This window comes from Nuphar pumila, unplaced genomic scaffold, assembly GCF_984573655.1.
Source record: "Nuphar pumila unplaced genomic scaffold, dmNupPumi1.hap1.1 HAP1_SCAFFOLD_188, whole genome shotgun sequence".
NCBI lineage: Eukaryota > Viridiplantae > Streptophyta > Magnoliopsida > Nymphaeales > Nymphaeaceae > Nuphar > Nuphar pumila.
In genome coordinates, this window is record NW_028323207.1 from 23,300 (window position 1) to 48,261 (window position 24,962).

Consider the following 24,962-nt stretch of genomic DNA (forward strand, 5'->3'; position numbering starts at 1 on the left):
AATAAAGCCGGAGCGAATCTGTTAAAAATCACTAAACGGATTGTTTTCTGCAACTCGAAAACATGAAGAAGGAATTGCGAGTAATCGTTCTATAGAACTGGAACGGTGAAACTTGATATTTGCTGGTTATAAATAGCCCGTCAATGCGGGGTAACTCGCCTAATAGGAAAAACTACTTTGATACTATACCCTTTATTATGTTTTATAACAAAACAAAGGCTAAAGTAACCAAATAGTTTCATTGTTAGGCTTGGGGCTCGGCATAAGTCGTAACTGGTAACCGTAAAGGAATTTGCGGTTGAATTTAATTTTCTCTCGTAACTTTTGCGTAACTTATTTGTAGTGAAGTTTTCCCCTGTAGTTACAACCTTACAACTGCCAAGGGTTGTAAGGTTGTAACTACAGGGGAAAACTAAAACCAAAAGCTACAATTTAAAATTTAGAAACTCCTAATATGACTAAGCATATTACTTACCTAAAAAACGTTTTATTATTAACGTTGTTAGCCTTAATTTATTTAGCTGTTTTTTCAATGACCTCAGCTTTAGCGGCTTTGGTCATTGCTCAAGCATGGTTATTCTTTGTTAGCAACCTACTGCAGCCCTAAAGCTCTGCTGATTTATTATTAGCAAGTCAAGCTTTTCTTTCGTTATTTTTTTTAATATTCTTGTTTAGCAGCACGCGAGATTTTAATAAAGGACTTAACGAAATACGATATAGCCAATTTCATTTAAACAGGTTCCCAACAAAAGAGCTAGCAGTTAGCTGCTGGTTAAACCTTCGTTTTTATTTAGCCTTACTTTTAGGCCTTTTTTTGGTGGCTTACAATTGGAGCAGCTTTGTCCAGCTTTGTTCAATAGACGAGGTGTTGCTTATTAATTTAGTTAATACTGACCCCGATGTTTATATAGGTAAGTACTAAGGAGAAGCAAGAGTTGAGCTAACTAAATAAATGGCCCTAACCTTTTTTTTATCTATTTTAGCCTATATGATGATTTGTCTAGTAGATAAACAAAAAAAACTTCCTTTTCTACAAGCCTTGCTTTTAGTTGTTGTAGCCAGTGGCTTGCAAGTATCAAATAGCTTTGGTTTTTACCAATTGCCGATGCTCAACTTTATAAGTGCTTTATTATTAGCTTCCGTACTAACCTGCGTAATATGTATAATTAATCAATGCTTTACCGGTAGCTTATGCTTAATTCTGCAAGCAATCAAAAGCAAAATCGTTAAACAAGACTTTATAATAGAAAAAAAATCAGTATTTAAGCAACTACTTACTGTTTTTAGCATAAATAAATAGCTTAGGAGCTACTAAAATATTCAAAAGGTTTCATTGTTAGGCTCGGAGTTCGGCATAAGTTGTAACCGGTAATCGTGAAGGAATTCGCAGTTGAATTTTCTTGTTACTTTTCCCCTATGCCGCATGGGGTACGGTGACCCAAGCAAAGACACTCGGTGACCAGGGTCAACATTTAAAATTAAGACGGCTGTACAATACAAAAAAATAGAATTATGCTAATAACAAACAAACTTACAAATTCGTCTATTTCTACTAGTACATCTAGTGTAATGACTTAGCCTTTTTTGGCCAGTTTATTAGATGGAGACGGTCACATCGTCGTATATAATAATACAGGAGAGTACAAAAGCGCACTGCGTATTGAGGACGAGCTTTTTCTGAAAGGATTGCAGCAACAATTAGGGGGATATCTTAAAAAAGTGGCAAATAAAAAGGCTATGAGATTTCATCTAAATGCAAAAACCGCTATTAATGGAAAGGACACTCTTATTGAGCTAACCCAAAAACTTAATGGACATGTCAGAAACAGCATTCGTGTAGAACAGTTTAAAGAGCTATGTAAAGCTTTATCTATCGAATTCAGAGAATCGGAGCCTCTAACTGGTAAAGATGGCTATATTGCAGGTTTATTTATTGATGGTAGCCTTTTTTTAAATTCTTTTTTTAAATTGCCGCCCTTCTGCAGCTGCTAAAAAATAAAAAGCTTTAAATTCCGTTATTTGCAAACAACTCTTTGATAAATTGAGTCCTGCAGAAAAAAAGATCCAACATATTTTGAAAGGGGTAGCCCCTTTTATAAAAATTCGAATTGCAAACCTACTTATAATTAATGTTGGTGACATTTCCAAGGCATTATGTTTGGGAACTACAGGTTTTTCAAAAAGAGACCGCAGAGCTCCGAAAAGACACTTTTATTTTTTCATAAAAAAGGAAATCGAAATAGTTCAATTTTATAAATATATGAACTTGTATTGTACCCTTTCAGTAAAATATAAAAGATTGGACCAAATTGAACAATTTTATAAACTTAGGCGAAAGAAGGCTTATTTGCAAAGTGCTGACTCACTTTCTACTGAAAAATGGAAAAGCTTGTCCGCTTATGGTACAATATAAAAAATATATAAATAGCTTAGGAGCTGCAATTTTTTCTTGGAATTAATGTTAGCTTTTACTTTACCAATAAATATACTATAGGGAATTAAAAAGAAAAGACTGTAACAGAAGAAAGTAAGAACAATAGCTTAAGTTTTCCCTAAGGGAAAACCTTAGGCCCAACTCCAGAAGACTGAAGTAAAAATAGAATTACGCTAATAACAAACAAACTTACAAATTCGTCTATTTCTACTAGTACATCTAGTGTAATGACTTATCCTTTCTTTGCAGGTCTTTTAGATGGCGACGGTCATATCGTTGTATTCAAAAATACAGGGGAATACGTAATCACAATGCATATTGAAGATGAACCTTTTTTATTGGAATTACAACAACAATTTGGGGGTTATCTTAAAAAAGTGGCGAATAAAAACGAGATGCGTTTCATTTAAACGCAAAAACCGCTATAAACGGAAAAGACACTCTTGTTGAACTAACTAAAGGCTTAAATGGGCCTATTAGAAATACTATTCGTATTGAACAATTTAAAAAACTATGTCAGGCTTTTTCTATAAATTTTACAGAACCCGGGCCTCTAACTAGTAAAGATGGCTATATTGCAGGTTTGTTTACTGCAGATGGTACTATATATATGAAGAGTAGACCTTCTTCCGCGACGAGAGCGGCTAAAAAGTTAGGTAACTCCTCTAAAACAAAAAGGTATTAAAGTTTAAAGATACAGAAACTTTGGAAAACAGAATACAAAAAGTTTTACAAGGTGTGGCTCCGCTAATAGAGGTTAAGGTTTTCAACAAATATGTTACTAATGTAGAACAAATAGCTATAGCATTTGGATTTGGGAATACGTATTTCGCAAAAGGAACCCCTCGCCTTTCCGCTTTAGCCTCTGAGGGTGGGCATTATTTCTATGTAAAAAAAGAGGAGCTGGTTTTAAAGTTTGTAGATTACATAGCTCTTCATAGTAGTGACTCTATAAAGCATAAAAGGCTTAATCTAGTCAAGGAGTTTTATAGACTTAAAACTAAAAAAGCGCATCTACCAAGTGCAGATGCTTTTGAAAAAAAATGCGTTTGAAAAGCTTATACGTAAATGGTATGAAATAGCAGATGCCTTATAAACTTCACCCACTTATAAGAAAACAATATAAAAGCATAATAGTAGCTTCTCCGCTTTAAACCCTCCACGACATCTTGACACTTGGCGCATAGATTAAAAAAAAGCTCTTCCGAAAGAGTCTTTATGGCTTTTTGCTATTTCCTTGCTTTGCACCTTTGGCTTCCAAAAGTCAAAAGCCAAAAGTGCAAAGTAAGAACCGAAGAAAATGTTTGAATGCCTTAAAGTATTTGACTGTTTATCTCTGACAACCTCGTTTTTGCTACAATTACAAAGTTATCAGGTTATAGCAAAAGACACAATGCTACATTATTATATTAAACATGGCAATACAAAATACAATTAAACCTACAATTACAAGACCTTTCACACTAAACTTTGGCCCCCAGCACCCCGCTGCGCACGGTGTGCTAAGATTAATCCTTTCTATGAGAGGGGAGCAAGTTCTTTCAACTGACACTCATATCGGTTTATTACATCGTGGAACCGAAAAATTAATAGAATACAAAACTGTATTACAAGCCTTGCCTTACTTTGACAGGCTAGATTACGTTTCTGTTATGTCAATGGAGCACAGCTATTGTTTGGCTGTTGAGCGATTAACGGAAACGGAAGTACCCCGTCGAGCCCAATTCATTAGGACTTTATTTGCTGAAATTACTCGCGTATTAAATCATTTATTAGCTGTAACTTGCTTTGCTATGGATACAGGGGCTCTAACTCCGTTTCTATTTGCTTTTGAAGAACGGGAAAAATTAATGGAGTTTTATGAAAGAGTAAGCGGAGCCCGAATGCATTCAGCTTATTTTAGACCAGGTGGCGTAGCCGCAGATTTACCTGCAGGCCTATTACAAGATATACATGTCTGGGCGGAGCAGTTTGCTTCAAGAATTGACGAAATAGAGGAACTTCTTACTGGAAATCGTATTTTTAAGCAGCGGCTAGTAAATATAGGCGTCTTAAAAGCAGAAGATGCGATTGCTTGGGGAGTTAGCGGAGTGCTGCTTCGCGGTTCAGGAATAGCTTATGACTTACGTAAAGCTCAACCCTACGACGCTTACGACCAAGTGCAGTTTAATGTACCGGTTGGCACTAATTCCGATTGTTATGACAGATATCTTCTTCGTATTGAAGAAATGAGAGAAAGCCTCAGCATAATTAAACAAACTCTTGACCTAATGCCTACAGGTCCAATTAAATCAACGGACGGCCCTGTAGCCTCAAGGGCCGAATTTAAGTCAGATATGGAAAGTCTAATTCGACACTTTAAAACGTCTACCTCCGGTTTTGTGGTGCCTGTCGGAGAAACTTATTGCGCAACCGAAGCGCCTAAGGGTGAATTTGGTGTTTTATTCGTTAGTAATGGTACTAACCGACCTTACCGTGTGAAAATAAAATCACCTGATTACTCATCGCTTCAAGCTATCGATCTTTTAGGAAAAGGCCACTACATTGCCGATGTAGTTGCTATAATTGGCTCATTAGATGTAGTATTTGGAAGTATCGATAGATAATAACGTAACCAATAGCGTTTGCCCCCCCATTAACTTGGAAAACCAAAGGCTGAAGTGTAGCAAGGGCAAAAGTTAACATTCGTACTTCAAGCGTAAAGCAGAAGCAAAGGGACTGCAGTTGCTTTGCCAAACGAAGCTAGGTTACGGCCTTGCAGCCGTAGGCAAAACTGGATACGCCAGTGCTTATTGCTTTAGCTGCGGGCAGAAGGGGTAAAAGGGTCAAAGGCTACAAAGGAAGCAAGAGCCTTGTAAACAATAGATATTAAATTAAATTTGAATGATTAACTATAACGTAAATAAATACCTTTTGCATGAAATATTTTATACGCTACAGGGTTTATGCCTAGTAGCCATAGCATGAACAGTAGGCGGGACAAAAACAATTGTTAAAATAAGCGCAATATCAACTATAATAAGATCAGCGATTTTTATAATCGACCTTTTGTTTGGCGACGCCACTGTTGCTTTTGCGCAAGAGCAAAAGCTACCACGGGGTGCCAATCAATATCCTCGACAAGAAGTTGGTTTGTTTGGCTATCTGGAAATCCCCCTATTACCCCACCAAGCCTATCTAGTCCACATGAGATGGCTACTAATAGAGCTAACATAATACATAACCATAGGGGAGAAGCGGTTGCTCTCCAGGGTTCTGATGATGCCGCATTCCAGATGGCGCAAACGGGCTAGGTGGATGCCGCAGTCCGTGTGAAAACCAAAGGTCAAAGGCCGCAGCTTTACTTTTTTTTGAAATAAGGCTTTTTTGAAAAACAAAAGTTTGGCTGGGGAAAGCTTATAAATTTAAAAAAGATCATCTATAGGCTTATACTTATTAGCCAAAGAGTTAGTGATTCAGGATAAACTATAAAAAAAGTAGTAAAAAAAGAGGTTGCCGCTATGATATAAGAATTTATAGTGCTAGGAATTTCAAAACTAAACCAATCACTACCCATTTCAGTAAAATACATGGTTTTAACCACTCTAATATAGTAAAACGCGCTAAAAACAGCTGAAATCAAAGCTATTGTTAGAAGACCCAAAGCTTCAGCCTGGATAGCCGCATTAATAATCAAGTACTTGCTATAAAATCCCGCTAAAAGAGGTATACCACCTAAGCTAAAAAGCGTTAACGTAAGCGTAAATGCAACCATAGTATTGGTTTTATAAATCTCGCTTAAATCTGTTATGTGTTTAATAGTTTTGTTTTCTAAACCAGAACCTCCTAGTCGATGTATTGGTTGAATTATAATACTAAATACTGTTATACTTAATATAACATATATTATTAAATGGAGTATAACGGCATCTAGACGACCACAGCAAAGACCCATCAAAAACCAACCGGTATTGCTAATTCCAGAAAACGCGAGCAGTCTTTTTATTTTGACTTGTCTCATGGCACTTAAAGTACCTACTACTAGAGAGGCTATTGTAACAAAGCTTAAAACAGGAATAAGTAGCTGTTCCGTGGCCATTATAAAACGAGCTAATACTGCCAAGGCGGCTATTTTAGCTGTAATTGCAAAAAAAGCTGTTATACTCATTGGACTCCCTTCATATACATCTGGCGCCCACATATGAAAAGGGACTGCTGCCAGTTTAAATAGTAAACCAATGCATATACAAGCTAGTCCCACAACCAACCCTATAAAAAATGGGTTAACTGTCTCAACGCCACTAAAATTACTAAATTCAATTAAAGCCGCTACGTCGTCAAAATAAATCGAACCTATCGAACCATAAATTAAGCTTATGCCAAATAGCATAATTGCAGAGCTAAAAGCTCCTAGGATGAAGTATTTTAAGCCAGCCTCTGCAGAAAACTCAGAACGGGATTTTGAGCAAGCTAACAAATAAAAACTTAAACTTTGTAGTTCTATGCTTAAATAAAAGGTTAAAAAGTTATAACTACTTATTAAACAAAGCATTCCTAAAATAGCCAGGTATATTATTAAAAGAAACTCATAGTTATTAATCCTAGCTCCAATCGTAGAACTTTTAGAAGCAGGTATCGCTAAAGCTATTGCCGCCGCTGACGAAAGGCATAAGACTATTTTAAATAAAGTTGCAAAATCATCACAAATAAAGCTATTGGTTAAAAGAACTGCGTTGCTGGCAGGGTTATTTATAAACAGTACAGTGCTAAATAACAAACTTAAAACGATTAACCAGCTCAAAGGCTCTACTATATACAAAGGCGTAGATAAATAGGCAGATCTAATTAATTGTTGGGGGTGAAAACTAATTTCTTTATTATCTATAGAATTGCCCGCATTTTGCAAATTCACTCCGGCTCTTTGAGCCTTTGGTGAAAAACCAAAGGAAAAACTTGCCGAGCCCCGAATGTTTTGATTACTTTGACCTAAACCAGTGAAGAATAGCGCGTATAAAAGGAAAATATTTATTAGAATCAATTGGAATAATTCAGGTATAATTAATATAAAATCTATTTCGGTCATATTTTTTTAGCAATTGGATTTCACCTTGCTTTTGCAAAAGCAAGGGAAGTAAGGAGGGCAGCTATAAACTTAATTAATACTAATGGCGGTAACAATTCAGTTATAAAGTATTTGATAAAGCTAAAAAGGCAACAGATAAAGGAGTGCTTTTACATGGTTATATAGAAGCACCCGTTTGGAAAGTATACTAACATCACAGAAAAGTTTAAAAAACGTAGAGATATTTTTATGCCCTAAGCAGGGATTGAACCTGCAACCTTTCGATTTTCAATCGAATACTCGAAACCAATTGAGCTTTTAGAGCTTTCTACATTATTTTAACTTGTGTACAGTACCATATCTGGGTTTACAGTTGCTTTGTTTAGGAAAAAGGTTGTGTGTCTCCTCGCTTTAAGCTTTGGGCAAAGGTTGCTTCCTTTGCTTTTTTGCTAGCTATGGTTAAGGAAGGCATCGATCTTCTATTTAAGAGCGACCTAAAAGGGTGGAGTTTAGCAGATTCGAACTGCTTTTTCTAATATGCAAAATTAGAGTTTTACCTATTAAACTAAAACCCCCTAGAAGGGATTACAGCCATACTTGCCTGGGGTCTTTGGTTTTCTTTTTCTTTTTGTCCCTAGCTTTATTCGCCGTAAGCAAAAGTTAGCTGCAGGCAAAAGTTAGCTGCAGGCAAAAGTTGAGCATCAGACAAAACTTGCACTGCACAGACAAAAGGGGGAAATTGTAATCGAAGTAAAAAAGGTTACTTACCTTGGAAACTTATACTGAGGTTAGTTCAGAATCTACCAGTCGTTTTTTATTAATTAATGCATTTGTATAATTAAGCATTAAAGCGGATTGAATATTGTGTTTGCTCGTTCTATTTAGAGTGTTTAAATCTTCTACTGTTGTCGAAGCTGCGCTTTTATATGCTAATCGTGTAAAGGCTTCTAAAGTCAAAGATTCTAAAGCTAGTTCACCTACAAGTGCTTGACTCGCTGATTTTGCAGGTACCTGCAAAATACCTTTTGTACTCTCTAGATGGCTGTTAAACTTTGCTCTTAATTTCTTTGCTGTTAAGGTGTTTGGTATAATAAATGTTATTACATAATAATAAATGCAAAGAAAAGAAATTAGTAAAAAAATAAATTGAGAAAAATAAGTTAGGGTATCTAATTGTGGCATGTTTGTAATTTATTTACTTGGTAAATACTAGAAAAGTTATCTAAATAGACAAGCTTTTTCTTTTAGGGCGCTCGCTTACTTATTTAAAGAATTTGCAAAATAACAAGTAGCAAAGCTTTTTGTTTCGTAGTTTCGCGGACTTTTGCCTAGTCGCTTTGCTACAACCCCTTGCTTCCTTTGCTTCCTTTGCTTCCTTTGCTTCCTTTGCTTTTAGCCGCAGGCAAAAGTTAGCCGCAGGCAAAAGTTAGCCGCAGGCAAAAGTTAGCTGCAGGCAAAAGTTAGCTGTAGGCAAAAGTCAAAAGGGCTCAAAAGCAAGCTGTCTTTGCAAGGCAAAAGGGGGGAGAACTTTACGTCCTCGGTAAGGCTGCGGGAAAAGAAGTTGAAACACTTACAAAATCTAAATGGTTTATTAGCTTAAATTTCGAGTGATTTATTATCGAAATCAAGCCTTTGAGCAAACAGTGTATGCTTTTGCATTGACCTGAATAAGATACTCTTATTTTAGCTGAAGTTTCTATAAAAGGCTGTTTTACCGCTTGTTTTGGCGTCATCTTTAAAGCTTGCTGTAAAAGAAGAGTTTGCTTTAGCTCAGCGCTAGTAATAAAGAGAAAGTCACTCTCCGAGCTTTTAATAAAAGCCCCCAATAGTTGATTAGAATGCAATCTTTCTTTAAGGTTATGGGCTTCTCCAAGAACTCGACCCATAAAAAGAGCAGCCTGGTAAGTTTTTAATAGCTTGTCAAAGCTTTGAATGTTGTTAGTATTTGGATTTAAAGGGACAAAGCTTAGTGACGACCCTTGCTTGTTTTCCTTTTGCTTTAGGTTTTCCAGCAAAGGCAAACCCTGCTCCGCGGGCAAAAGCTGCTCGTAAGACGAAACTTGCTCAAAAAAGCTTTTTTGGCCCAACACTAAAAGGTCGAGCCCACAACCAATGATAGGTAAACTTACATCTAGGCAATAATTATTAAGCGCTTCTTTCGGAAAAGTCATTTTGCTGATTTTAGCGACTTTTGACGCATTTATAGCTTTTTCTTTGGCCACACTTAACAATTCTTGCTTTTGAGTAGTTCCGCAGGGCAAAAGTTGGAATTGGTTAGAATTCTCGTCATAATTTTGTTGGCCGAGAGCCTTTGGAAGATTGGCTAAGTTTCTAGGAAGTGTAGGGTAAAAGGTTTTTTTAAGTTGATAAGGTAATGCACTATCAACCGGTTTAAAGTTAGCCCAGATTAAAACAAATTGGCTATTTTGGAAAATTCTATTTAAACGCTTTTTTATGATTGTAGTGGTTAAACCAGATGATTGCTGATTCATGCTTTGTGTGAAGTTTGGTTTACTCATATTTTTGTTACGTTAAATTAATTAGGTTACTTAATTTCTCGAAAAGTTTTTTAGTTTTCTAGCGCAGCAACCTTTGGCCTTTGGCAAGTTGTAAGGTCTCAAAAGAACCTAGCTTCGCTTGCCAAAGGCCACAGCAAAGGGTAAACGGATGAATCAAACAAAACATTAGATTAGGTTTCTTGCAAACGCTGATTAATAAGCTGTATTTCAAAGCCAGTTATGCTAGAAAATGCGTCATAATCTAAATTATCTAATTCCTTAAAGATAAAAACGTTTTTTACAGCTAAGGAATTTGTAAATAAAACTTCTGAACGCTTTTTTTGTTCACCTAAAATAATTTTGGATTGCTCGGTTAATAAAGTAGCTTTTGGTTCGCTTGCGCCCAAAAAATATAACTTATAGTAAAACTCGTATTTGGCTAAATTACGCAAAGTGCTTTTTACCCCCAACAAAGCTCCCTTAGAAAGTTTAAAACCCGCGATGGATTTGCGCGAGTACACCTTTGTTGGCGTCTGACAACCTATTGTTAAAAAAGCAAGATCTGCTGCGGTGCTATTACTAGGGAATTGCAATAATTTACCGCTGCTTAGATGAAATACTATTTTTTCTAACTCATAACTATTTTGAATTTCCTTTTTAGTATCACTAGTATTACTATTAAGTTTATTTAAGTTGTTTTTCCGGTTTTCGTAAGTTATTTGGTAACGGGGTAAATCTTGCTTTATCCAATTTCTATTTAAATGACCTCCAAAACGATGGGATCTACAAATATCAAGGTTCTTCCTTTTATACATCTTATAAATATATTGTAAAAGATTTTGAATGTTGGTTACAGCTTCGTAGTCTTGGCTTTTATTTTACAATAAAAACTTAAAAACACCAAAATAATAAGTGTTAAAAGCAGGAGAAAGAGTTTCTGTTATTGTCCGCTTGGGTCAGTAAATTCAACTACTCTTATTTGATCGTAGACTTTTGAGTATAGTTCAACAAGCAATCTCCTGAAAGCGGTTTTTGTAACAAGTGCCCTATTAGACTCGAACTAATAATCTCCAAGTTCGAAGCTTGGCGCTTTATCCAATTAAGCTAAGAGCACTTTAAATTAGACCTTCATTGCAATCTAAGTTTTGGCCTACTTAATAGAAGGTTGCGGCTAGCTCAATCGTAGTTGTAGTGGTAGTGGTAGTTGTAGCGAAGCAACTACCACTACCACCACAAAGGGGAGTGGGCAAGAGGACCTTACTGCTTAACAAGATCCTTATTTTGGTGTAGCTTTGCGAAGAGTAACGTTGGAAATCCCCGCTAAAAATACTTTTTATTCAAGGTTAAAAAACTAATAGCCTTAACCTTATAAACGGGCTAGCGAGGAGCAACTATTTTTTTTTAGCTACAACCTAATGTAAAGCGGTTTCAAACCCTTTACAGGATTAACTGTTCAAAAGAATTGTTTCTTTTGCGAGGTAAAAATTTCGAAGCTACTGTATAGACCAGCTAAAAATTCGGGCAACAGGCGAATACTTTTTCAGCGAAAAATAGAGGAGAATGAAACCTAATTAGAAAAGTAAAGAAATGGGTAGAGCGCTTTTTTTATTTAGTTGGTGGTGGATTTGTTTAATATTTTCTTTTGTTACTCCGCTAAATTCTATGAACATTTGCCCAGGTCGGATTTTTGCTTCGTAATGGCTTATAGCCCCTTTACCACGACCCATTCTAGTTTCCGCAGATCTCGCTGTTACAGGTGTGTCAGGACAAACTCTAATCCAAAACCGACCGGTTTTTTTTAATTTTCTAGCTATAATCAGACGAATAGTCTCAATAAATTTCGAAGAAATTGTACCTGAGCTACGAAAGTAGAAACCGCAAGAACCGAATTTAACTTTATCTATAATTGCTGAAGTATGGCTTATATTCGGGGAGTTCTGTGACTGGGCTATGTTCGCTGAATCAATTAGTTTATTAATTAAAAAAGATTCGATATTTACTTTTGACCCCTTTGTTTTCGAGTTGCTTACGTAAGATAAACTTAGATCGGTATTTGATTTTAAAGCTTTTAGTTCCTCTTTTTTAATGAAGGCTATTTGTAAAACTCTATCACTAAAATTAACTAATAACTTTTTATTTAAAAATGAAGAACCTGTCCCTTGCTTCCCTTGCTTTTGAGCATTGAGGAAAAGTTGAGCCTCGGGCAAAAGTTGAGCCTCGGGCAAAAGTTTTACGAATTCAGTGCTTGTGGGATAAAGTACACTATTTTGTTTCGTAGCAAGTTTAAAGTTACTCTTGTTTCTTAATTTTCTAATACGAGTATCTGTAGGTAACTTATTTAAAATTCGGGTTTTGTTTCGAAAACTTAATCGGTATTTGCGTATTTTAGGTTGTAGACTCATATCGGATCAATGTATATGTAATCAAATTTGTAAAAAGTTAAAGCTCCTGGCCGTAGGTTTGAATTTTAACTTTAGGCCCTTGGTTTTTCTAACAAAGTTAAAGTCCAAACCAAAGAAAGGCATAATTTTATACTAATGGAGTTTTAACTTTTTTACTATAGCTTTAGCCCCTTTTGCCCGCAGCTCGGTTTTTGCCTTATTGTTTTTTTTTGAGCCACTCAAAAGCAAGGGAAGCTAGGGACAACGCAAAACTTTACTCCACCTTGTAACAGAGCTAATGTTTGGGCTTTTTGCCTTGAGGCAAAGGTCGGCAAGACTGCGTCAAGGACTAACTGAACCTACACTAACAATTTTTGTCCGTTTAGTTATTGATTTTAATTTTAATTTTTGTGGTGGGGGATGAGCTGAGAAGGCTACTGAGCCACACCCCCTATAGTTAAAAATTTAAAACAACGAAAAAATGCTTAAACTGTTTATGATTGAGGAACTAAAACATTTTTACTGAAAGAGCGAAGTGCCGAATCGAACGACAACCTTCGGAGCATGAGACCGATGAACTAACCATTGCTCTACTTCGCCAAGTAGTTTGTATTTACCTTCCACCACCATTTAGAATTTTAATTTTCCAGGGTCATTAACAGTTTTTACTTTAAAATTAATTACGAAAAAACATTACAGTAAAAACTAGTAAAGGCTGGAATGGTTAGACTCGAACTAACAATCTTTTCGACCAAAACGAATTGCCCTACCAATTAGGCCACATTCCAATAACATTGTATAATTTTTATTGGTTGCGCTATGGAAGACTCGAACTCCCGTGTTTGAATTACAAAATCAAAATTTTACCAACTAAATTAATAGCGCTTTTTTAAAAAAAAAAATAATGGATAAAACAGCAGCAGCATTAAAGCGAGGACTAAAACAAGGTAAATTTATATCAAATTCTTTTAAATTAAAGTTTTTCCAAATAAGGATACACTAGAAAAGCACAGTTTAATTAGTGATTAAAACCCACCATCAATAAGATAAAAACGTTCGACCCTCGCTTTCCCTACTCCTTGTAGCCTATGCTTATTGCTTTTGCCCTTTGCCCTTAGCTTTGGCAAGCGAAGCAGGTTTACCCTTGCCAACAAAGGGTAAACCTGCTTCGCTTGCCAAAGCTAAGGGCAAACTTGTAACGAAGTAACTACAAAGGAAGGTTGTAGCAAAGTAACCACCTGGTTTAAGAAAACTTACTTTGTTAGTTTCCCCCTTATATATGCCAAACACAACAGCCCCTTGCTTCTCTTGTTTCTTTTGTTTCCCTTTGCTTCCTTTGCTTCCTTTGCCTCTTTTGCTTCTTTGCCTCCTTTGCTTCCTTTGCTTCCTTTGCTTCCTTTGCTTCCTTTGCTTTTAGCTGTAGGCAAAAGTTAGCTGCAGGCAAAAGTTAGCTGCAGGTCTTTACTTTTTTCCTTAGGGAAAATCTTGTGCCAAAGGCCCGAAGCGAAAGTTAGAGCAAAAGGGGCAAAAGTTCAAAGAGCTAGGCTATCAAGTACCTTTACTTAGTTAAAAAGCTTGTATGTATTTTAGACAAATTTTTTTTGATAGAGTTATACACCTTAATTACTTTTATTTTTTCCGGGGTAAACGGAGGGGGGGAGGGTAATGTAACTACTACTTAACGTTTTCAGTGTTAAAATAAAAGACCTTGCTGTCAAGGCAAGTCTCCCCTTGTTTGGGAAACTTATAGTTACTTCGTTACAACCAGCTCTTGCTTTTTACTTGTTGTAGTAAATCAACTACCGCGCCGCGCAACTTTTGCCCCTTTACTTTTAGCGGTAGACGAAAGAAAAGGGGACAAAAGTTGCGAGCGGTTGCAAGAGAAGAGAAGTAACCTAGACTAAAAGGTGAAAACATCACCAGGCAGAGCTTGGAAGCTAGGTTTTTTTTGAAGGCTTCCATTTATATGTATTCCTTGACGAAGCTTTTGTCTAGCTGTTCGAATACTGTTTGATAATTGATTTCTCCAAAGAATTACATCAAGTCGGCTTTCCAAAAAATTAACCACTCTCGGAATGGGTCTGCTATAAGCCATTAAAGGCTTTAGCGCAGCTGGTTTAACATATCCATTGAGCTGTACATAACTTTTAGTTGTTACTTCTGGGCTACGCAGAAAAGATAAATTATTAGGGGTAATGTTTTTAAACTCTTGTTGGGGTTGCTTTGCCTGTTCTCCCTTTGTGTTGTGGCAAGGCAACTTGCCAAAGGCAACCACGCCTTGCTGTAACTTTTCCGATTCTTGCTTAATGTTCAAAAGCAAGGGGGAAGAAAAGTTTTTAGTGGTGGTGAAACAACTAGGCAAAAGTTCCCGCAACAGGAGCAAGGGCAAATAGTGGAATGACGAAGTCGGCTTTAGTGTAAACGCGCAGTAAGTTTTCATTTGTGGCTTTGATAAGTAGGCATAAATGCGACTTAATCTTGTGCTTTCTTTTAAGATTTGATTATAATGCGAATGATTAGATTTACGCCTATTATAACTTGGCTGCAATTGATTTTGACTTATTTTTACAAAATTATACATGAATTTTTTAAAGCCAGTAACTGTGGAAAACGGTTTTAAAATTTTTTGGGGTATAACTTTGTATTCGTCTAGCTTGCCAAAGCCATTATTTTGTATTGCTAATTTTATAAACAAGCTTTTTTGCTTTGTTTTAAGTTTTGTTAAAAGTAATAATATTTGTATTAAGTTTGCTTTACTTTTTTTGCCTGTTGCTTTGCTATAACCCCTTGCTCCTCTAGCTCCTCTAGCTTCCGTTGCTTTTGAGTGGTGTTGAAACAACAAGTCAAAAGTTGAGCATCGGGCAAAAGTTGAGCCTTGGACAAAGGAGGGAAAGCAGGGGTTAAATAGATTTTTAACGGTAATACTTTTGAGCATTTTATATAATTAAAGTGGGTGCCGTTCTCGGCTTTAGTCGGTTTTTGAAAAAGTTATCGCTTTTTTTTCTTTTTATACAGAGCTCTCTTTTTTGTAGGTGCAAATTCCCCTAATTTATAACCAACCGTATGTTCAGTAATTATAAATTTAACAAATTTATGGCCTGAGTGTATTTTAACAGTATTGCCTATCATTTCGGGCACGATAGTAGAACTGCGTTGGTATAATAAACAGGGGTATTTACTTGACAGCTTCTTTTGTTTCTCGTCGTTAACTCTTGCTTTTGTCGCCGAGGCAAAAGGCAAAGTAACTTTTTGCAGCTCTGGAAAAACTGCGGCTAATCTTTTTGAACTGCCGTTAGCGTTTAATGATCTTGCAGTGTAAGGTAGTTTGTAGGTGGATCTGGTCATAATTGAACTTTAGTGTGGCTTTTGCTTTATGTCAAAAGTAAAAAAATAGAAACTTTTTTGCTGTAGTTGCTGAGCTACTCATTGGCAAGAAAGCTAAAAACAAAAGCGGTTACGCATATAACTGCAAAAGTTAGCTGCCCCTAGCTTCCTTTGCTTTTAGTTGCAGGTCTTTACTTCTAGCTAAAGCAGAAGCAAGCGCAAAAGTTGCTAGGTTTTTTTTTACCTGCCTCAAAAACAAAGGGAAAAGCGTAGGGGGTAAACAGAGCTAAACTCTTCTTACTTTAGGCGGGCGACAACCGTTGTGTGCCGCCCCTGTTATATCTTTTATTAGCAGAACAGAAAGATAATCTCCGAAAAAACGGAATATGCGTACTTTGGAACCTCTAGTACCTCTACAATGTATAACAGTAAATCTGTATCCAAAACTAAGAGCTTTTTCTAGGCAACTTTTGTAAATCATTCTTTGCGAAAGTCTTGTTTTTCGTCGGCCTCCCGGTAATTTTAATTGCCCTGCTGAAATAGACCATTTTGTTTTATTTTCACCAAATAGGTTCGAAATTACAGCATGTGTGTTATTTTTTGTTCGGTTTATACTAATTAAACAAAATAAATTCGTATTTTTTGGTAACGCTGCTGCCACTTTATTGCTAGGTTTTTTTGCTTTAAGTTGTTTTTTAATTAAACCCGTTGAAGAAACTCGAAACGGGAGTTTTGAGCCTTCCCCGGTTTTTGCCCGATGCGTAGAAGCTAGGGGCGTGGAGTTTTTTTTTTGAAAGGAAGCTGCTGTATACGGCCGGCCGTTAAAGTTGTCTATTCTGCTTTTACTAACAGAAAAGCAAAAGCTACAAACTGCAGAAAAAAGGTACGAAAATTGAAATAGATTCTTTTTTAATTGTGTTGCCATATATAATTAAGTGTATTAGTTAGTGTTAAAATAGAGTAATGTTTTCCACGTTTAATTTGCCCCCTTTGCCCTCAAAGGGCAACTTTTGCCCGATGCTCAACTTTTGCTCGATGCTCAACTTTTGCCCGAGGCTCAAAAGCAAGGGAAGCAAGGGAAGCAAGGGAAGCAAGAGGCTGCAAAAGTAAGGAGCAGCAAGAAAGGCAAGGCAAAGGCGAAAAGCCTCGGCTACAAAGGATAGAGGAAAAACAAGCAAGAGTCAGACTTTGTAAGTAAATGAAGCCTTGGAGGCCATTAAATTTTGCCCGCTAATTAGCTTTTTCTTTGTTGGCGAGAAAAAAAAAACAAAAGGTGATTTTTACTTTACAGGAAAAGGGGGTGCAGGACTTGTTTTAGGCCCAATCTAAAGCGCCTTTAGACCATTCGTAAACAAAACCTACAGTAAGAATTAATATAAAGATAATACCTACCCAATAGCCTAACCCCCCTATATCGGCAAGTGCTATCGAATAGGGAAAGCAAAATAATATTTCTAGGTCCATTATTAAGAAGAGCAAAGCAACTAAATAAAATCTAACATCAAATCTACTTCGAGCATCATCAAAAGGGTCAAAACCGCACTCGTAACTAGATGTTTTTTCAGAATAAGTTCGTCGAACTGCTACTAAAAAAGCAGCACCGCTAAAAATCGTGGCAAATCCACCAGCGGCTACAAGGTATATCAATATAGACAAATAATCGTACATGTTGAGGGAAAATCTTTTTTAATGCGTATTGTTCGCCCCAGTTTTGCAGCAGGTTTATACCCGTTACAAAACTGGGGCGAAAGTTTTTTGCTAAAGGATCAAAAACGAGAGCAAAAGAGAAATGTCATTTGTTATGTTTTAGACAAGCTGCTTTTTAAAGCTAAGTATAACTAAACCCCTTTGCTGTTTTGTCTTGGCTTCGTTTTCTGGAGTACAAACTTTACCTCTTCCTTACTTTTGCTGGCTCTAGTTGTAGCAACTACAGCCAGCAAAAGCCGAGAAAGCTGTGTCAAGGATCCTCTAAAAAGTATATATACTAAGAGGTGTAGCTAATAACCAAAGCTTTTTAAGCTGTTTACACAACTAAACTGGAGGCTACAGCTCTGCGCTAATTTTTTAAAATGAATTAGCTTTTGAAAGAAAGGCTTTAAGTAAAAGGAGCTTCCAAACTTTTTATTAAGCTCTTTTTTGAAAAAAAACAGTCTAACTTTTAGCCTTGAAAAGGACCGCAGTTTTTTCGACCTTTGCCTTATTGGCAAAGTAGGGGTAAAACACTTACGATCTTATTGCTAAGATTAATGCCGCGGAGCCTTCTTGCTCCTACGGTAAGTTTTACTTAGCAAAGGCGGCTAAAGTAGAGCGTAGGGCAACTTTTGGCCTCGTAGTTACGACCTTACAACTGCGGGCCCCTGCTTCTGCTTTAACTTGAAGTAAAAACCTGCAGTTGTAAGGTCGTAGCTACAAAGGAAGCTACATACTTCGTAATTTTGATGCAACGTTACTACTTTTTTAAATTATGGCGTACATAGTGTAATTGGATTGCACAAGGCTTTGTGACAGCCTTAGAACAAGTTCGAACCTTGTTGCACGCCGAAACCAAACCTAAATGTAAAAGAGCCGATTCCTTTTTGAACCTTAAATAAAAACATTACTTACCCTAGGCTTTTGTAGTTCTACCTCTTTCTTACTTTTGCCCCTTTTGCCTTGTTGTTTTGCAAAACAACAACGAGTTGAGGGTAAAGATGTTTCAATATTAAGAAAAATTTATACTTATATCTAGTAACAAAGCGACTTTCTGCACTGCACGTGCAAAAAAAATTACCAGCTCGTTTTTTACCTCGGTAACTTGTATCAGTTACCGACCCAAATCGAGAATCATATTTAAAAATAGATGAACCTTTTTTTTATTTTTTGTGCGCTACTTATAGCGAGCGCTTTATTTGTAGTCCAATGTAATAACCCTGTTTACGCAGTTTTATTTTTAATTCTTGCTTTTTTCAATGCTAGTGCACTGACCCTTTTATCAGGTCATGATTACTTAGCTGCTTTACTTATCGTTCTTTATGTAGGTGCAACTTGTACTTTTTTTTTATTCGCAATTATGATCTTAAATATTCAAATTGCGGAAATTTCTGAAAAACGACTCAAATTGGCACCCATAAGCGCTATTATAGGCATTATTTTAGCCCTACAGTTGGAAACAATAGTTGCTTCCTTTGAAAACCCGGTAACAACAGATTATTCACCTTTATTAAATAGTTTTGATACCAACGGACCTGAAGCAGTAGGTTTATTAATAGATACTTCTACCCAAATTTATGGTTTAGGGGCTCTCTTATACACCCATTACGCGTATTTTTTAATTTTAGCAAGTTTAATTTTATTATCGGCGATGCTTGGGAGCATTAGCTTAACTTTACACAAAGGCACCGGTAATCTGCGACAACAAGTATTCGAACAAAACATTCGAGATTTTAAACAAACAGTAATAAAACATAGATGATTTTACTGTAACCTATTACACTAAAATGGACCTCTTGAGTTTACTTTTTTAGAAAACTTAAGTTAGCAAATAAAATTTTTTGGGTACTAACTTAAGTTTTCGCTTAAAAACCTTCTTCCTCTGCTAGGAGCTTTTGATCTTAAACTATTAGCTTTGATTTACTCGCCCCCTTTTGTAACAATAGCCTGGAGAAGTAAAAAGGCAAAGACTGCTCTTATATTCTTTGTAGCAAAAAAAACAAAAGAAAAAGGCAATGTTAAAATTATATGCCTAAAAGCCCTCTATTGACCTTTGCTTTTACTTAAAATAAAAGCTTGATTTTTACAGATTAAATCGCGGCGACTCATTTAATATATTGCGTTTACTTAAGCTGTAAACGCAAGAACTTACAACTCTCTGCATGAAAAAAAAGCTAGGGGGCTGTAGCCTTTGCCTCTTTCGCCGTTGTCGCAGCAACTTTTGCATTTACTATCTGCTTTAGCTTGAAGTAAAAACCTGCTGTTGCTTTTGGCTAGTTGTAAGGTCATAACCACAGCTAAGGTCGTAACCACAAAGGAAGCAAAGGGGCCAAAAGGAATAACCACAAGGGACAAAGGAAAAACAAGTAACAGAAGCAGGAGCAAAAGTTATGCAGTAAATTACTAATAAAGGATAGTTGGCCGAGTAGGTTAAGGCGCTATTTTGCTAAAATAGTTGTGTTAAAACACTTCATTGGTTCGAATCCAATACTATCCGAACACACTATAAAGCAAGATCAATTTATCTTTTTAATTATGTGTTCTTTAAAGCAAAAAAGGCTTTATTGGTTTTCTTTACAATTATAAAAATTTGTTTTACTTTAAGCCTTTCTGGTTATTAATTTCATTTTATAAGTACAAAAAGTTTTTTTCTTTTAATTGGAGCTGGGGGGATTCGAACCCCCAATAACAAAAGTTAATAGATTTACAATCTACCGCCAAACCATTAGGCTTCAACTCCACATATAGCTTTTTGCTTGAAAAATCAAATCAGATTTAAAGTCCTAGAACTGCTTTCTTAACTAGGATATTTGAGCTGCCCTTGCTTGTTCTCCCTTAGGCCTTTGATTGTTGCGTCATTGTAAGGTCTCAAAAGAACCTAGCTTCGTCTGGCAAAGGCTTGCTTTGCTAGTTTTTTCTTTTGTTGTGGTTACGACCTTACAACTTGCCAAAGGCAAATGGAAAACTAAAACCGTATGCCAAAGGGAACCTGCCAAACAAATGAAAATAAAACCAAAGGCCAAAAAGGACTCTTCTACAAGTTTAATCTAAAAGCAAGAATACCTGTTTATACCTTTTTTCTAAAAAAAAATGAAGTTTTCTTTTGCCTTTTGTTTTTAGTTTTCCCTTTGCTGCTTCGATTGCCAAAGGCAAGGTTTTCCCTTTGCCTTTGGCAATCGAAGCAGCAAAGAGAAAACTTGTTGCACCATTGTAAGGTCTCAAAAAAACCTAGCTTCGCCTGGCAAAGGCCATTGCAAAGGGAAAACCTGCTTCGCTTGCCAAAGGCAAAGGGAAAACTAAAATTAAAGGTTCTTGCCATACGATTTTTAGGCAAAAAAGAAGACCTAAAGCTTTAAAAAACTTTTTTATAACTAGCTGATTTGGACTCTATAACTAGCTTAAAACACACCAAAACCCATCGGAACTTTTTAACTTTTATGATTGTTAGATGGCTATTCTCAAGTTCAGCGAAAGATATTGGATATTTATATCTTATTTTCGCAATGTTTTCAGGAGTTATCGGTACAGGGTTATCTATGCTAATCCGTGCAGAACTAGCTTTACCCGGTACGCAAATTTTAGCGGGTAATTACGCTCTATATAATGTTATCATAACTGCGCATGCACTTTTTATGATTTTTTTCATGGTCATGCCAGCTTTACTCGGTGGATTTGGTAACCTAATGGTCCCTATTCTTATAGGCGCACCTGACATGGCATTCCCTCGATTAAACAACATCAGTTTCTGGCTTCTGCCTGTGTCGCTATTACTATTAATAAGTTCAGCGTTAGTAGAAACAGGTGCCGGAACTGGTTGGACCATTAAAAAACGGTGGATTGGTGGTCCTGTTACTTAAATTTTTAAGTGACTTTAAAAAACTTCACTCGATGCGGGAACCCTGTGAGACTATAATTACTGAGTTACATAAATTGGAAATCGGATCATCTCGGATCGGGTATATTAATCCGCTGAACCGGATCTTCAAAAATCTGATGTTGTGTTAAATAAATTGTTACCGCAAATGCAGCTAAGATACTTATGCAAACAGCGTGTATTTTTAGGGCTCGTTATAAGATTATAAGTTGTGCAGCAACCCGCCGGGGATTTTAAAAATTTTCTGAATAGATAAATAAATAGATAAATATGAGTAAAATCCCTTCAGAGACTACACGTGAAGATATTAATAGTTCACAACGTTGGGCAATAGGTTTAATAGAAGGCGATGGACATATAGGGTTAGAGTGGACTGATATAACCAAAAACACAATCGTACCTGTTTTAAAAGTGACCCTGCACGCGTACAACACTCGAGCAATTTATAAGCTTAAAAAATGTTTAGGCGTAGGTAAAATAAGCCGCAGTGGTAGCACTATAAGTTTACGAGTGCGTAGTCGACAGTTATGGTTAAGTCATCTAATTCCTTTATTCGATAAATTTCCTTTTCTAACAAGTAAATATTATGACTACGCTATTGTCAAAAAAGCTTTAACCCTTTCCTCTCAGAAAAACCGCGAACGGTTAGGGACTCCTAATGAATATAAGCAGCTTATAAAAAATTTAAAACTTCAGCTTAATCCAAAAACGAAAGCTTATAGAAACAAGTTAAGTCCAGTTTGGAAAAGCGTTTTAGATTTTGAACCTTTAACATTCGTTCCCCCCTTTGATGCTGATTGGCTTAAACTGGAATTAAAAACAGCATTTGCCGGCATTAATAGAACCTACTTAGAAAAGCTAATTGATAAACATTGGCTAGCTGGTTTTCTAGAAGCTGAAGGAAGCTTTTATATTCTAAGCAACGGTCAGCATGGTTTTGCATTAGGTCAAACTTATAATATTTTTGTTGTCGCGGCTATACGTTATTTATTTGAGATTAAAGCACAATTAAAAGTGCGTACTAATTACGTTATGCTGGACACTAAAAATACGGAGAGCTTGCTTTTAATAAGTAGTATTATTGATAAAAAATTATTAGGAATAAAAAGCTTTATATTTAGTGTTTGGTTACGTACCTTGCGCAAAAAAAACAAGGCCAAATCGCTAAAAGCAAAGCGCATTATAGACAAGCTTCGATCTCGAACTTTTTAAACTTTAAGGTTTAGAAGCAAAAGTTAACTAAATCGGCTCTATAATATTTATGAGTTAGCCCACTGAAGTTTGTTTGACCCGCTTTTTTAAACCTTTGCAATACCAAAAAATCTGCGGGAGGTCAAGCCGGCAGTAGTAACGACCTTATAACCCCAATCAAACAATACTTCTAATTTTAAACTATTAATATAAGGTATAGTCCGTTTATGTTGATTCTGAAAATCAGTATAGTTATCCACCACTCTCTTCGCTAGTGGGCCACCCGAGTGCATCAGTAGATTTAGCTATTTTTTCGCTACATCTTTCTGGGCTAAGTTCGCTTTTAGGAGCTATTAACTTTATAACAACTGTTATAAACATGAGAGCTCCTGGAATGTCAATGCACCGAGTTCCACTATTCGCATGGAGTGTTTTTATTACTGCGTTCTTACTATTGTTATCATTACCGGTATTAGCTGCTGGTATAACAATGCTCCTGACTGATAGAAACTTTAATACTAGTTTCTTTGATCCGGCGGGAGGTGGAGACCCAGTACTTTTCCAACACCTTTTTTGGTTTTTTGGTTAAATAAAGCTTTTTACCTTAAAAAAGTCAGATGGCCCTTTTTATAGCGTAAGCTATATATTTTGTAGAAGGCTGTATGCTGGAACCTTGGCTATAATGCAAATAGTACTTATATTGCACGTGGGCCTGTTTTTGCTTATATTTAGCTAAAGCTAAATAGTAACAAAAGTCTTTAGCTTTACACTTAAGTTAAAAGCTACGGCCGACTAATATTATGGATTGACCCTAATACTAGCAAGTTAGTCAAAATCTATTTGTTAAAGCTTCGACCTTTACCTTTATTAAACCGAGAGGATAGAAAGTAAAAGTCGAATCTAAAAAGCCTACAATCAGCAGGAAACCAAATACACTTTTAACCCTAGCTTGACAATACATTATCAAGTTACAACATAATAAATTTTTGGGGGTTAAGAGTTTAGAGTAGGATCCTCAGAGACCGTACGCCTTCTAACCACAGATTCAATAAAAAAATGTATACCGATTACAATAAACTCTTCCCGAATAACAGTTTGTGGCCGGTTGCTTTGCTACAACCTCTTTTAGCAGAAAAGCATACGCAGAAAACCTACAGCCACTACCACATAAAATGCAAAGGTTCTAACCTAGATTCGACAGGCAAAGGCAAAGAAATAATAAAGCCTTCAAATCTTACTTTATCAGCGAGGCTACGGGTACAAAATGCAAAATGCAAGGACTTCAAATGGAATGAATGGCTTGCAGGGGTTATTGACGGGGACGGTTCTTTTTCCACAAGTTCTGCTCATTCAATAGCACAATTTAGCCTGACCATGAATTCATTTGATGAAAATTGTTTGTATCAAATAAAGCAAAAAATAGGTGGAAGTGTGAAACAGGTTTCCGGCAGCCGTGCTGTGCGCTTAAAATTGAGCAGTAAACCTCATTTAAAAGGGCTTCTTAATAGAATCAACGGTTTTGCGCGTAATAATATTCGCACAAGTCAATTAGCCATCGTATGTGAAAGACTAGGTGAACACTTAATAACTGCGCAGCCTTTTAATTGGAAGTCCGCTTATGCCGCAGGCCTTTTCGATTCTGACGGTACTGTGGTTTTGAGTGTAAAAAAGCATAGTTGTGGAGATAACTTAATGGGTTTAGAGGGTAAAATACAGCGGCTTAAAAATGCCCAAGAAATACAACTTTCCATAAAAATTACTCAAAAGTATAAAGATAATGTGGCTTTTTTATGTACACCTTATAAAGATAAAAAATTCGGGTCTATTTCTTTCGACAAAAGCCAAAACGGTTATTATAGTTGGTACATTACTAGTCGCGAAGATATGCTACAATTTTGCACTTATATAAGAGAGAACCCGTCGAGAACTGTCAAGAAGCACCGATTACGTTTGGTCCCTTTGTTTTATGAACTGTGGGGTCAAAAACCCTACCTTGCAAAACCGGGTAGTCTTTTACAAAAGCGCTGGTACAAATTCGTGGAAAATTGGTTTAAATATACATTGCCTTAAGTATAAATAGGTTCCCTACCAATAAAAAAAACCAAAGTAACGTATATTTTTCAGAATCTGTTGGTTAATGATATGGCCCAATCCAGAAAAAGCCCTTCTTTAGGGCTTTTTTGGAAGCATCCAGAGGTAGAAGTTTTATAACTATACGCCTCTTAATTTCGTAATTTGCTGGAAAAGCCGCTAAAACTAAGACCCACTCACAAAAAATGTGTTCGGAACAGTTCTTAGTGTTGGCCAATCAGCAGGAAACTTACGCTAGGTAGCGCACCAAGCTAAACAAGATCCTCAGAGACTTTACGCGAAAAACACAAGTAATTAAGTAAATAAGAAATAAAAGTTAATGATAAAAAGACTTTACGTAAGTACCCACGCCCCAAAAGCGTTAAAACCTCAAACAAAAATAGAAATAGGCTACTTTTTAGCAGGCTTGATAGATAGTGACGGTCACATTAATAAATTA

At 36.4% G+C, this 24,962-nt stretch overlaps 3 non-coding genes across 3 annotated transcripts; 1 reads left to right on the forward strand and 2 right to left on the reverse strand.

Annotated features, from left to right (window-relative positions):
* Positions 1 to 7,725: 7,725 nt before the first annotated feature.
* On the reverse strand, positions 7,726 to 7,800 carry TRNAF-GAA (transfer RNA phenylalanine (anticodon GAA)). The gene has a single exon. It is a non-coding gene; the product is annotated as a tRNA-Phe (tRNA).
* Positions 7,801 to 11,013: 3,213 nt separating this feature from the next.
* TRNAR-UCG (transfer RNA arginine (anticodon UCG)) lies at positions 11,014 to 11,087 on the reverse strand. The gene has a single exon. It is a non-coding gene; the product is annotated as a tRNA-Arg (tRNA).
* An 8,691-nt stretch (positions 11,088 to 19,778) lies between these two features.
* TRNAS-GCU (transfer RNA serine (anticodon GCU)) lies at positions 19,779 to 19,864 on the forward strand. Its single transcript has one exon. It is a non-coding gene; the product is annotated as a tRNA-Ser (tRNA).
* Positions 19,865 to 24,962: the final 5,098 nt, after the last annotated feature.